Below are 13,666 nucleotides of genomic sequence, written 5' to 3' on the forward strand. Positions count from 1 at the left end.
AAAATCTTCAAAAAAAAAAAAAAGAAGCCTTTTGCTTTTCCTTCTATATGTTATCAAAATTACAACTTAATTTTCAACCTTAAAATATAACTTAAACTAAATGTTCACTTGCATATCTCCTAGCCACCTGAACACTTTTTCTATACTTTCATGTAATCTTGTCCTTTTATCTGTTGTAGAACTTATTATACTTTATGTGTATTATTTATTCCTCATCTCCATGAGACATTAGTTTTTCTAAAAGTTAGAAGTTACTGGTCTACCTCACCTTGGTCAGTAAAGTCATCACCTACAACTTGAAAAAAAAAATGTATTGTTTTGATTGAATGATAAGGCAAGTGAACAAATCATAGAATAAGTTTATGAATGAGAGAAAAAGGGGATTAAAATCCCACACAATATTTGAGAAAAGGAAAAAATAAGAACAGGGCTAGGATTTGGAGGCAGTCTTCACACTGATTTTGAAATGACCAAGATTCATCAAATAGGGAGGACAGAACTTTTGAGATCTGTTGCATAGATTTGGAATACTATGAAATAACTTCAGAAAGAACTATAAACCTGGATTAATTTAACTATACCAACTCTCAGTCCATATACTATAACATTTATGTAGCCAATGCTCATTTGAAACACCTAAGATATTGCTGTGCAAGATTGAGATCTGCTGAAGAGAACCATATTATTGCACTCACATTGATGAATGGGGATTATAGGATTATATACGCATCAGTAGATGTCCTACAAGACACATGCTTTATAAATCATGTTGCTGACAATGAGAGTGACTTGATCTGCAGTGTAACTTTATTTTATCAGATTTCTAGTAAGGTGTTTGATAATGTTTCTTTTTACTGAAGAAAGAGGTTTCTAATTTATTCCAAAGAAAAATATTGTCATTGCAACCCTGTTCTAGTTTTTTACTGGCTATATTTTCTTATGGAAAAGAAATATATGTCCCCTGTTACTTGGTCAGTAAAATCATTTACATTTTCACATACTGAAGTCTCATTATTAGCCAAGTTGGTGCTGAAACAGCATTAGGCATTAATTGTTATGCAGAAATGGACTTATGAATATGCTAAAATGGGATGGGGTTAACATTTATGACTGCTTATGTATTTGTATATTTAATGTTCCTGTTTATTTCATGTGGAACCTTTACTTTATGAGTGCATACAGAGGAGAATTTATGTTTGTGAGGGGTTTTGTGTCAGAGATAATATGTGAACAAACAGTTATGTTTGCTGACCTCCATCTTTTCCCCCTAAGAACATTAGTGAATGAAAAATTCAGTGGACAAGATTTTTTTTTCATTCACTGTTACTCTGTTCTGTGATTATGTTTGGTATAAAGGGGCATATCTGTATACTCAAGACAGAAATTTATGTAAAATCTAGTATTTTCTAATATGTCAAAACAAATACAAATACCCAAGAAAACCCATTTATGCCTTACTAGATTACTCATGAGGTTCTTAAATTTTTTCAACCAAAAGATATTTTTGCAGAAAATTTTTTACCCCCTTTTTACTTTCTTGTATGTGTGAAGTAATGTTGCCTAATCCTTCATGGTGACATTTCTTTAAGAATGTCACTTTCATTATACCATTTCATTGTGTTCTGTCTGAATATCTGTTAAGTAATACTGTAAACTACAAATGGACTAATGATTTATGTCTTTAAACATTTATTTACTTTCTTAACTTTCTGTTACAATGTGGTTAACCAAGGATTCACTTATTGTCTTCCAGTGTTTAGAGAGAGACAAGCTTGCATATGTTTTAAATGAGTGGGAATTCTAGTAAAGAGAGTAAGCACTGTTTTCATATCTCCTTTCACAAAACTCTCCAAAATGAATGAAAAAAAAAACACACAGAATAAAGAGGAAAGTTCATCTGCATTTGAGCTAGTGAATTATAATAACTCAATAACTCTAAAAAACTCTTAAAAAAAAACAATAACCTGCCAAATCAAGTAAAAATTAGACCCAATGTAAACACCAATTTGACATATATCATCTTTAGTACCAGCAGGCAGATTGTGTAAGAAAGTGAATTCTACTTTGGAGGTGTGAAAGGACATCATTAGGCCATCAAAAAAATGAGGGCACCCCATTTTTTTCCATCAGCTAAGTAGTTAAAGTAATGGAAGAAGCAGAACTGAAAGAAACATATTCAACCTTTTTTGGGGGGTGGGGGCCAATTTTAACCTAAACTTGAAGATGAGGCAGGGCCAAATAGAGAACAGAAATATCTGAGTACATTGTTTTGGACAGTGGGCTCTGAATATTGCTTCAGGCTTCCCCGGTTTGCTTACCCAGATGGGTTGAAGTCTCAGGACATTTCCCTGAACTTACTATTAGACCCTCCTGCAGATCTGGCCTTGGCTGTGTGATGGGAGAGTCTATCTATTTGCAGAGAAAATTGGTGTCACTAATGTACCCAGTATGCATTTTCCTGCCATCTGTCTTATTTATCTTTTCCACTCAAGTAACTTGACCACTGAACAAAAAATGACAAATCAACAACCTATGCAATCAGTTTAAAGTTCATAGTTAGAATTCAATCTATGTCAGGTAAAAAAAAGAAGAATCAGTACTTGCTTGGACAGCACACATACTAAAATTGGAGTGATACAGAGAAGATTAACTTGACCCCTGTGCAAGGATGGCATGCAAATTTGTGAATCATTCCATATTAAAAAAAAAAAAAAAGGAATCAGTTATGGAAAATTGGCAATATCTGTTCTGGACATAAATCAGTCCCAGATACCAGATAAAAATGTTTCCATCTGATAGTAATTATCATCATCACCACCACCATCATCATCATCATCCTCGTCTGCAACAAGCACAAACCATACAAATAATGAAAGACATAAATATTGCATATAAGATATGTAGATGCTTTGAAAGAATATTCTACTTATATAGAAAAAGGAGTAGAATTTCCAGAAACTCTTTTCTTTTCTTCTTTTTTCTTTTCTTTCTTTTTTCAGAGCTCTTTTCATTGAGTGTAACACTGAAATACAGACTAGCCAAACCTCAGGTACTTGCTACCCCTGGGGCAAAATGCCAACTTAGCCCATGATGGTGCAAGACAAGTGGCCATTTCTTCCAGTTTTATAGTTCAGATACATACTACGAAGACACAGAAGTTGTATTTCCAAAAGTTCATAGAGGTACAAAATATTTCCCAGAATTGTAAATAGTTTGTATGTTTGATTATGGAGTATGTGAGAAATAATATTGAGTTAAGAGCTGGTAAACTAGTAGACAATTATCTCTGAAGGGATTCTGTTATCATAATAAATAACATGAATATTGCTCCTATAATTGAACGATGACCTTAAAAGATTTTAGGTCTGATAATTCTACAAACTGTGTCTTACAGAGATGAGAGAGAGGAGAATGTAGTTAATCGATTTGCGATTTGTGGGAGGGAACCCTAGAAGGGAAAATTGCTGTAGGCCACCACAGTAATCTCTTTAGGATGTGGCTGCCTTTCGACTCTTAGGAAGGAGGATTTTGGAAATGTTAGAGAGGCAAAAAGCACCAGAAGAGATTAGACACTAAGTCCAGTTGAGCCTGACCTTTAATTATATTGTATTATTGTGGTTGACTCTAAACTGTTTTAGGTTTGTGGTTTCATGAAAGGAGTCCAGTTATCCAGAACATCTGCAATTAACTAACATCAAGTGACTATATAAATCTTTTGTGAAGTGCTAGCAAAGGAAGAAAAGTAAACAAATAAATAAAAAAATTATTTACTTTGTTTCTCATGCAACATTCAATTTTATGGGAAGTCAAAAATAAACAATGTATATAAAAGTTCATGCTGTAATGAGACAAAATGCAAATAGCATTTTGGGAGAAAATATTTAAAAATTTTAATGAAAAAAGATTACATGTGGGGCGCCTGGGTGGCTCAGTGGGTTAAGCCGCTGCCTTCGGCTCAGGTCATGATCTCGGGGTACTGGGATCGAGTCCCGCATCGGGCTCTCTGCTCAGCAGGGAGCCTGCTTCCCTTCCTCTCTCTCTGCCTGCCTCTCTGCCTACTTGTGATCTCTCTCTGTCAAATAAATAAATAAATAAAATCTTTAAAAAAAAAAAAAAAAAGATTACATGTAATAACATGAAACAGATTTACAAGTTATTTTTTAAAATTAGTCAATGAATTAAAAAATGTGGCAAAACATAAAAACCAAGGAAACCAATGTACTAAAATTTAGTGCCAATTAAATAAACAAAAATTAGAGCAAATATGCTATTTTACTTTCCTCCTACAATGTTATCACAAATAAATCAATAAAATTTAAGTCCAATAGCAGTCATTGGGAAGGTGAAGTTAAATATAGTATTTCAAGAATTGTTGTTAAGAATGTAAGTTCTGGAAGCAATTTAGTCTTACATACTGATCAATACAGCAAGTGTGGGGTACCCCACAAAAATCAATCCCAATTTTAGGAATCAGTGCTATAGAAATACACATATAAGTACAGATGTATAGACAATAAAGTACACTTCAGATATGTTAGTAAAGTACATCACTGAAATGACTATGTAAACTATCTAAAAGCCTCACATGTGAAGTAAAATATAGTGCTATGCTGCTACCACAATGTGACAGTAGGATAATTTACTGCCATAGAAAGATATGAGACATAATGTCATACCAAAGGAAACATTAAAAAAAAAAAGTTTGCAGAAAACAATAGATAGCAGAAAAATGGTTTTGTGTCTATTTGTGTTTGTGTATATACATGTATTTGTATGCCTGAGTGTAGGTGTGTGAGTGAATAGATACTTACACAGAAAGGGAAGGAGAGAGCATGACAAAAATTAATTACCCTCCAAACTTTGTAGTTTCCTCATGTTTGTTATTAACTATAGTTCTTTTATGTTTGTTTAACTTTAGTTTTTTTATGTTTGTTTTATATTTGAGTTGGGCACATAAATATTTACAATTATTTTATCTTCTTATTGGATTATCCATTTTATTATTATATAATGTTGTCCTTTGTCTCTTATTACAGTTTCTGTTTTAAAGTCCATTTTGCCTTATGTAAGTATTACTACTTCAGCTTTCTTTTGATGTCCATTCGTGTGATAGATGTTTCTCCATCCTCTGACCTCCAATCTACAGATGTCAGTAGATCTAAGATGAGTCTCTTATAGGCAGAATGTAGATGGGTCCTGTTTTTTGTTTTTTATCCATTCTGTCACCCTAGGTATTTTTTTAATTTATTTTTTTATTTTCAGCATAACAGTATTCATTGTTTTTGCACCACACCCAATGCTCCATGCAATCCGTGCCCTCTATAATACCCACCACCTGGTACCCCAGCCTCCCACCCCCCGCCCCTTCAAAACACTCAGATTGTTTTTTGGAGTCCATAGTCTCTCATGGTTCACCTCCCCTTCTAATTTCCCCCAACTCCCTTCTCCTCTCTAACTCCTCATGTCCTCCATGCTATTTGTTATGCTCCACAAATAAGTGAGACCATATGATAATTGACTCTCTCTGCTTGACTTATTTCACTCAGCATACTCTCTCCCAGTCCCGTCCATGTTGCTCACCCTAGGTCTTTTGATTGGAGTATATAGTCCACTTACATTCACAGTAATTATTGCTAGATACATTTTTATTGCCATTTTATTACCTGTTTTGGGGTAGTTTTTGAAGATTTTCTTTGATCCTTTCTTGTCTTTCTCTCTTTTGTGTTTTGCTGGTTTTCTTCAGTGATATATTTGGATTCCTTTCTCTTTAGTTTTTGCATATTTATTGGCAGGTTTTGATTTGTGGTTAGCATTAGGTTTGTATATAATATGTTCTGCATATAGCGATCTATATTAAGTTGATGGTCACTTAGGTTTGAAACCATTGTTTATTCTCTTTCTCCTCACATTTTAGGTATATGGTGTCATATTTTACATCCTTTTATTTTGGGAGTTCCTTGTCTGATATTTTACAAAAATATTCATTTCTTCACAGCTTTGTGTTTTCTACCTTCATACTGTCACCTTTGGTCTTTCCTTTCCATTGAGTCCCCTTTAATACTTCTTGCAGAGCTGGTTTAGTGGTCATGAACTCCTTTAGTTTTTGTTGGTCTGGAAAACTCTTTATCTCTCATTCTATTGCTAGATAGAGTATGTAACTGCAGATTTTTCCCATTCAGCAATTTAAATATACCCTGGCACTCTCTTCTGGCTTTGAAAGTTTCTGCTAAAAACCTCCTGGTAGCCTTCTGGGGGGTTCCCTTCTAGGTAACTGTCTTCTCTCAGTGCTTTTAAGTTTTCTTTCTTTATCATTATATTTTGCCTTTTTAATTATAATATGTCTTGGTGTGGATCTGCTTTTGTTGATTCTGTTGGAGGTTCTCTGGGCCTCCTGGGTCTAATCTGGGGAAGGATGCCTGTATCCTTCCCCAGATTAGGGATATTCTCAGCTATTACCTTTTCAAACAAATTTTCTGCCCCCATTTTCTCTCTTCTTCTTCCTAGAGTTCTATAATGTGAATGTTATTACATTTGATGGAGTCCCTGATTTCTCTAAGGCTATTCTCATTTTGCATAATTCTTTTGTCTCTTCTTTGTCCAGCTTGATTACTTTCTGTTACTCTGTCTTCTAGATCATTATTTTGTTCCTCTGCTTCTTCCAGTCTACTATTCATTCTATCTATCTTGTTTCTCGTTTTGTTTATTGAGCCCATTATCTCTGCTGTTATTACTTATCTCTGTGTTAATTATTTCACTCATGACTTCCACTCTTTTCTCAAGTCCAGTAAATATCTTATCATCATTACTTTAAATTCTCTATCATGGATGTTACTTATATCTGTTTCACTTAAATATCTGGCAAGAGCTTTGTCCTGTTGTTTCCTTTGGAACAAATTCTCTGTCTTTCCATTTTATCTAAGTCTTTGTGCCCGCTTCGGTGTGTTAGGGAAATATGTCTCCTGTTCTTGAGAGTAGTGGCCTTATGAAAAAGAGGTCCTATAGTAGCCTGAAGTATAATGTCCCCTGTTCCCCAGAGCCTGATACTTCAGGGAGTGTCTCCACTGTATGCTGTTTGTGCTCTGCTACTGTGTTCTGTCTGCTTTATCTGTCTCACTTTTCCTGTTGTGGGCAGTGTTTGGTCCCTTACCTGAATATGGCACATTTTAACTATGTGTGCTCTGGTATGCTTGTGAAATGAGACCTGTCACTGCTGCTTCCAGAACCAAGGCCCTATAAAACTCTGGTTGGAAGACATAGTAGGAGTAGAGATTTGGGCTGGTCCTCAGGTGGAGGAGTCCCTGCCTTGCTGGGACTGAGTTATGACTAGGAAGGGCAATTCTTCCAGGTCATGTGGAGGGCTTGATGTAGGCAAGTTAGGTTCCTTGAGGTGGTGCTGAGTTTATGCTGGGCAGCAGGGGAGGAAATGGCACCTGCCAATTGCTTTGCTCCCAGAGGAGTCTGTGAATGCTGCTTTTCTGGGACATGTTTCAAGATAAGCAAACAACATCCCTATTGTGTGCCCTAGGCCCTCTTTAGATCACTGTTTCCATGCTATATGTCTACAGACTCTTTGCTCTGCCTTCTATCCAGAAGCAGCCCCAATACCTCTGTCTGGGCTCTACCTGAGCCAAGCCCACTGACCTTTAGACCTCTAGACTTTAAGCCCCACAGTTGCAAGAACTCATGAAATTTGGCTCCTCTTTCTTTCCAACACAACTGCTATGGGGAAAACAAATCCCCATAGCAGTTGTGTTGGAAAGAAAGAGGAGCCAAATTTCATGAGTTCTTGCAACTGTGGGGCTAATTTTAATCTCACCCTTTTCCACAACCTAGGCTCCCTCCCCACCACAGCAGCCACTATCCATTTCTCTTCTAAACTTGCATTTTTTACCTTCTTCATTGTGGCCTCTTTCCTACCTTTAATTGTGGAGTTTGTTTTTCCAGGCTTCAAGTCAATTTCTGAAGTGTTTTGGATGATTTGATAGTTTCCTAGTTGTGTTGTGGATGAGGTCTTCCTACTCTACCACCATATTACCCTCTGAGAGATGTTTAATATATGTTTTAACTTAGTATTAAATTCTTTGTGGTATATTGGCCATTTACTATGTGGTTCGCAAACACTGGAAATTTATGAAACATTGTTAAATTTCGGAGGCCAAGGTAATCCAGTAAATGTACTTTAAGAGCTTCCAGGCATCTTTGTTAGAGATGGTAGGCAATGTTAAATATGACAATATTTTTTCTAGGAGGAAAGTTTTTAGTGCAGTGGGATTGGCCAGACTACTTGGAGACCATAAAGGAGGGGACTCTTGACTAAAGAACTTACGAAAGATTTCATAGTTGATTTAAAGCCTCATAGGAAGCTTGGGGAAAAGGAAAGAAAATAAAAGAAAAGAAAGGAAGAATAACAATGGATAGAAAGAATGTAGTAACATTAATTACTGATAATTTCTGGATTTAATGCATTGTTCTTACTAGCTTTATAAAATGGCTTTCACAAACTCAGAGGGTTTTATAATGAAATTCTATATTTTATCCTCATTATATAGTTGTACATTAAAATATAGAGACTTTTATTCCATTAAAAAATGCTAAAATTATTTCCAAGTCACCCACTGTCATTCGTGTAATGAATAGGAACATTTTTATGATCTATATAAATGATATTTGGTAAACTATTTGGAAAATATTTTGACTGTAGTGAGAAAATATCTGGATTTCAAGATAAGGTGTGTTTTTGTTTTTTTTTTAAAACTCTCTCCAACAATAATGACTACAAAGTCTGAATATGTTCTGTTTTAATAATGGTGTCATTTTGTGTATATTTTGTAACCTTTCTTTTCTTTACTGGAGGTATTTGCTATTAACCTCCCTTAAACTGTAATTTTGAAAGAAAATTCTTTGGAATAATATTAGACAAGATATTTTACAACTGGATTATTTATTCACTCCAGAAACATTATTTATGTGGACATAGATCCATTTTGAATAAATTCTCTGTGCATCTCAAGGTGTGCTTATTCTGCATAAATTCTGCCATAAATTAAAGGCAGTTAAGATTTTCTCTGGGGTAAAATATGATCAGTAAGCATTGAACTTGCAGTTTTAGTCCTCCTTTCTTTTCTTTTCCTTCTCTCTCTCTCTGTTTTGAACATCCAATGAGCTATTCCGCCTTTTAATATATTATTTTATTATACTATTATATACTACTACTTATATATAATGAAAGTAAATAATTAGTTGTCATAATTCAGTTGAAGCCATACTTAGGAGCCAGGATTTACCTTAAATAGAATGAGTATTTTTAGCTATATGTATCATGTAAATACATTAATATTTAAGATTATTTTAAGTGATATTTTGAATGTAGAAAGGAAACCTAGTCTAAAAAGGGACAAATATCTATTTTAACACTGTAAAATGATTGGCAAAATACTGTAATCAACTCTATATTATTTGTTCAATTTGGAAGAAACATTGATAAATAGGAATTCACTTATTATATTCTTCAGCCTTTATTTGCAAATGGAAACAAAGATAATAGAAACCAACATCCCCTAAATCAGCTAGTGTAATGAATATTCATTTCTTTTGGCCCTTGTGTAATTAAACAAGTTATACTTGTTGAAAAGATACAATAGCTCATAAATTGTATATATTATATATTTCATTTTATTTGTCAAAAAGTTTTTTTTTTTTATTTTAGTGAAAGTTTTTTCACATTTTTTTTTTCAAATTCTTCCCATACTAAATTTAGGGAATAAATTAACTATATAATTTTTATACTTCCTGGTTTATACATTTGACTGAAATGTTGAATCAGATCACAGAAAAAAAGGTAACTTCCCAAGGAACAAATTCTAATGCCATCTCTTCTCATACACCATTTCCCCACCATGTTCAGACTTAAATGACAATACTAATAATTGATAATTACAGTTTAATCTGCAACTTCTTCTCATGAATCTCTGAAAATGTTTCCCAATATTTTTCCTTGGCTACTCTCACCATCCCCTGCCCTTCACTCCTAGAGTTTTGTTCTTTTTATCTTCTCCTAACTATCTATATTCATTCAGTACTTCCATGGCCTATGGCTTCAGTAATTATTCACAGACCACAACTCAAACTAAGACCTCACTTCACAAAATTTTCCCCATCTCTATTTTGCTTTATTATGATCTATCTTGCATCCTGCTAATATAATCTTCCTATGTATAAAGCTAAGAATTCTATGAATTGGTTTTCCATTCTCTGCAGTATAAAGCTTTAACTCCTTTCAAGGTCCCTGAACACTCTTTAACAGTCTCTATTTCATAAAATTAGCATGTTTTTGGTTAATTCCAGTTTTCTTCAGAGAATCTGTATTATCTACATTGCAACTTTATTGCAACATTGTGCACAATGAAGACTTGTCCATTTCACCCATAAATTTCAAATATCTAGTCAAGCATTAATGTAAGTGAATCAACTATTCAGAAATATTTGAAAGTAAGAGCAAAATTTACATATAAACACAAAATATTTTTAGCATTTTATATGAATTAAATATTTCCAGGTTTTTATTTTTTGAAGAATACAATTATGATGTAAATAGAAGAAATAAGGGAAATATCTTCTGTTCAGAACATTATCATAACTGTTTGCCATTTTGAAAACTTACAACCCCACCGTCAACACTTCTATGGTATTTTAATTGCCAGTAAAGTGGACTCACTTGTAGTTTTGGGAGTCTTCATGAATCTATGTAAAATAACACACTTATTTAAGACTTATAAAAAGGTCAAATTTTTTTTAAAAAGAAGAGTAGTCAGGTAAATATTCAAAATTGTGTTATTGATCTGTGTCTACAAATGTTAGCCATCAATGGGCCTACACTGCCAACCAGTCAACTGTTCTGTTTGTTTTTTTTGTTTGCTTAATGAGGCAAAGATTACATCAGAGCTTTATGAAGAAATACATGTTAGAATTTGCAAAAATAATTTATACTTCTGAGATTTAAGGGAAAGTTTAAAAATCACCATTAGTAGGGGCACCTGGGTGGCTCAGTGGGTTAAGTGTCTGCCTTTGACTTAGGTCATGATCCCAGCATCCTGGGATGGAGCCCCACACCAGTAAGCTCCCTGCTGAGTAGGAAGCCAGCTTCTCCCTCTCCTTCTACCTGCCACTCCCCATGTTTGTGCTCTCTCTCTGTGTCAAATAAATAAGTAAAATCATTAAAAATAAATAGATAAATAAATAAATATCATTGGTAATATTATGAATGTGAAAATAAATGTTTAGATCAGAACAATAAACCCATTTCTTTTGGGGACAGATGATTTAAAAATGTGGCAATATGGTAATATTCTTACCAACTTAGCTTGCTAATATAACTAAAATCTAAGTGAAATATATATATATGTGTATATATATATTTTTTTTTAATCCATCATGAGTTATATTATTTTAGGTAGACTTGAAAAGATGGAGCAAGATGTCCAAAGTATATGTAACAACTACTATCAAGTGAATTTTCATTACAACTGAAGAAAGTATTACGTATGATAATCAGGATAGAAATTTTACCTCTTTGGGGCACCTGGGTGGCTCAGTGGGTTGAGCCTCTGCCTTCGGCCTAGGTCTTGATCTCAGGGTCCTGGGATTGAGCCCCACATTGGGATCTCTGTTGAGCAGGGAGCCTGCTTCCCCTCTCTCTTTGCCTGCCTCTATGCCTACTTGTGATCTCTCTCTCTCTCTCTCTGTCAAATAAATAAATAAAATCTTTAAAAAAAAAGAAAAAGAAATTTTACCTCCTTTGTTTATTCAATTTCAGTACCAAAGAGAATGAATGAATAAGAACAAAACCATATTTAAAAGGACTTTTTATTCAAGATAAAATAAAGGCCAGAACATTATAGTTGGAAAATTATAATTTTTTCTCATTAAAAAATACTAATTCCAGAAAATTTAGAAATTGTAAAACTAAGCAAAAATTAAAAAATTAAAATAAACCACTCAAAATATCATCACTATAAGCTGATTAATTTTAAATGTTTCATTGTAGCCCTATTTTCCTGCATATTAATTTGCTTAATTAAATTGATCATACATTGATCAATTTTGTCTTGAAGGGGCAATAAGAACATGGAGATTTTTCTCACAAATATTCCTGTCAATACATTTTGCAAGTCCCCTATTCCTTGACCCACTGAATAAAATAAAAACGGGCACTATGGATTTTCTGATGATTTTTAGTTAATAAAAGTTCCCCCCAGGAATCCTGAGTCACAGAAATAGCCTCATTTCTGTAATTAAAATGTCCAACCTTGTCAAATACTCATTAGGTGAGTCCTGTGGGACCCTGGTGACTGCTTAATAAGTGGCAGTTCTCATGGGATGTTAAGAAAGAAAGAAAACACGTAGTGTATTTACCTATTAAAAATTCACCATGTGAGAACAGTTTGCTGATCAAGATTCTTATGCCAGTTATTTTAGTTCCTTGGGAGACTTTGGTACACAGGGTTAATCTGGGGACATCAATTAATTAGTGTGGCAATAATGTTAAATGATCTTCTGGGTTGCTGTGATAGTGTATATTTGTAAAACTTTGATTTAACTTATTCCAGTGTTCCACTCCCAACCATTTATCAGTGATTATTTTGGCAAGGAGCTAGCTAGCATTTGATTAAGAACATGCATGGACTTTGCAAAACCACACTGCCTGGATTTTTTGTCATTGTTGTTAAAGATTCTATCTATCTATCTATCTATCTATCTATCTACTTATTTAATTTATTTATTTGAGAGAGAGAGAGATTGCCAGCACAGGAGGAGAGCAGATTAGGAGGAAGGGTAGACAGAGAATCTCAAGCAGACTCCAAATAGAGTGCTGAGCTCCATATGGAGCTTGATCCCATGACTCTGGTTTCATGACCTGAACTGAAACTGAGCTGGAGCTGAACTGACTGAGCCACCCAGAAGCCCCAGATTTTTTTTTTAAGATTTTATTTATTTATTTCACACAGAGATCACAAGTAGACAGAGAGTAAGGCAGAGAGAGAGGAGGAAGCAGGCTCCCCACTGAGCAGAGACCCCAATGCAGGGGCTCAATCCCAGGACCCTGAGATCATGACCTGTGCTGAAGGCAGAGGCTTAACCCACTGAGTCACCCAGGTGCCCCACAGATTTTTAATATAAGCACTTTAGAAACTGTTTAAGGCCAGAAATCTTATTTTGACTCACTTTTCTCACCTATTAAAGGGAGTAATCACTATCCATCTCACCAACTTGAGTATTAAATAATATATTCAATATCTTAAAAATAGGAAGTAGAAAATCCCACGTTCATCATAGTTGCAACCATCTCAAATGACAGTTAATCGGCAGGAATCCGAGACTTTTTTTGGTGTGGTCTAAGCCAATTGAAATCAAGGGCTCATTACTTTTTAACAGAAAGTCCTGTCACAGAGTGAATCATCAATAAGTGCTTTTAGATAAATGATAGAAAGAAGTCACCATATTCAATTTTCAATATTAATAACTACAATTGATATCCAACCAGCTCTAGCATTTGACCAATTTAGAAAATAAACCGAAGAAAGATCATCCCTACATTACAGTGCATGGTGCTCTCCCCCACAGGCAAATTTATTTTATTTTATTTTTAAAGATTTTATTTATTTATTTG

The 13,666-nt window shown here is 34.3% G+C and overlaps 1 protein-coding gene and 1 non-coding gene across 2 annotated transcripts in view; both read left to right on the forward strand.

Annotated features, from left to right (window-relative positions):
- Positions 1-13,666, forward strand: part of KLHL1 (kelch like family member 1) — a 393,181-nt gene that overhangs the window by 194,461 nt on the left and 185,054 nt on the right. The window lies entirely within an intron of this gene.
- LOC123392259 lies at positions 2,597-2,703 on the forward strand. Its single transcript, XR_006606969.1, has one exon. It is a non-coding gene; the product is annotated as a U6 spliceosomal RNA (small nuclear RNA).

Source organism: Mustela putorius, unplaced genomic scaffold (assembly GCF_011764305.1).
Source record: "Mustela putorius furo isolate JIRA1106 unplaced genomic scaffold, ASM1176430v1.1 tig00000480_pilon_pilon_pilon, whole genome shotgun sequence".
Classification (NCBI taxonomy): domain Eukaryota; kingdom Metazoa; phylum Chordata; class Mammalia; order Carnivora; family Mustelidae; genus Mustela; species Mustela putorius.